Raw genomic sequence first — 1,731 nt, 5'->3', positions numbered from 1 at the left:
GAGGGACGGGCAGGGAAAGACACAATATGGCAGAGCACCGAAGCTGCTCCCTGCGGCTTCCAGCAGCCGCCTCCGGGAAGACACAGCAACGAGCAAGCAGCGGCAGCTGCGGTGGCGGCCGCGGCAGCACCACATCCCCCTCCAGCTAGCTTCCTCCCCCTCCCTCCCCTCGCCCCACTGCCATGGCAACGCGGCGCCAAGGAGATTAGCCCCACCCCCTCCCGTCCCCGCCTCCCGCGACCCCTGGGGAGGGGGCCCGGCCCACCCCTCCCGGCTCCCTCCCACCTCCTACCGAAGGGACGGGCCGGGACTCCGCAGTGGCCCAGAACAGCGGCTCGGGTGGGGGGTGGAATGTGGTGTCCGGAAGGGCGGGGCCCGCACGGAAGGCAGGGCGGAGACGTTGTGGGCTAGCGCGGGTTTCGGGCCGAGCAGGGGCGGGGGAAAGGGAAGGCGGGAAAATGGAAAGGCCCGACCTGTCCCGGGAAGGACCTATAGGAGTGCGGCGGAAGCGCGGCGCGGCCGCTGAGTGGCCCAGACGGCACGGGGCGGGGCGGGGCGAGTCGAGTGCTCTCCCCCCCGCCCCCGGCAAGTCGGCCCACGGTGCCTGTGCTGGGGCTTCCGGGCGGCCCTTAACAGCCTGAGGTTCTGTGGGCTTCCCCAAGAGCTTTCCACCATGGGCCGGGCTCTGAGAGCACTCTAGGCACGGTAAAGCATTACTACCAACTCACCATCCCTTGCGCGAAATTTTATGTGGAAACAGCTAAGCGTGTTTGTGGTAGGAAAAAAGGACTTTAACATCAGACCCAGAAATGAATAAACATAGCATTTACTGAGCGCTCACCAAGAGCTAAGGACGGTGCTAAGAACCTTACAGGTGTTGTCTTATTTTTATTTATTTATTTATTTATTTATTTTTTTATATAAAGATGACCGGTAAGCTAGTGAGCCAACCGGCCATCCTAGGATCCGAACCCATGGCCTTGGTGTTATCAGCACCACACTCTCCCGAGGGAGCCACGAGCCGGCCCAACAGGCGTTGTCTTAAACGTAATACTAACAGCGTTGCCAGATGAAATACAGGAGTGTCCAGTTAAATATGAAGTTCAAATACACATAGAATTTTTTTTTTTAATATAAGAGTATTTCACTTGGGATACACTTCCTGGTTGTTTTGTTTTTTGCTAAATCTGCCAGTGCTGTCCTAACTCATATGAATTTCCACTTTACAGATAAGGAAACTGAAGCTTAGAAAAATATCCCTTCAAATATATGGTAAGTGGCAGAACTAAGGCTCCAGTTTACTATCGTTATGACCCTGATATTTAAATCTCTGAATTTCTATGTTCACGCCTTTAAAAACTAGAATAGTGTACTTATCTCACGAAGGTGTTGCGTGAACTAAAAGATCTAAGAAACCTGGACACTGACTGAGTAGGTGCTCGATAGAAGTTCATTTTCTTCCTGAACAATGAATCTTAACTACATATTCACTCTGTGCCAAGTTGTGAATATAAGTGAGCTGAGTACGAAACAAGCTGCCTGCTGACAATAAAACAAGTCAAGCCGTGGGGATGACAGAGAAGCAGAAGAATTATAGGCATCAGAATACATAAAAACAAAAATGAAAGTATTCAATGCCCTCATTCCACATATGGCAATGTTACATTTACATGTTTGTCCACTGTCATCAGCTAGTTCCCTTTGCTTTTCCTTACACTGTCCTGGAGGGAC

This window comes from Galeopterus variegatus, unplaced genomic scaffold, assembly GCF_000696425.1.
Source record: "Galeopterus variegatus unplaced genomic scaffold, G_variegatus-3.0.2 Scaffold3882, whole genome shotgun sequence".
In the NCBI taxonomy this organism is placed as follows: domain Eukaryota; kingdom Metazoa; phylum Chordata; class Mammalia; order Dermoptera; family Cynocephalidae; genus Galeopterus; species Galeopterus variegatus.
The sequence above is the reverse complement of the archived record's forward strand: the minus strand, read 5'-3'. Positions refer to the sequence as shown.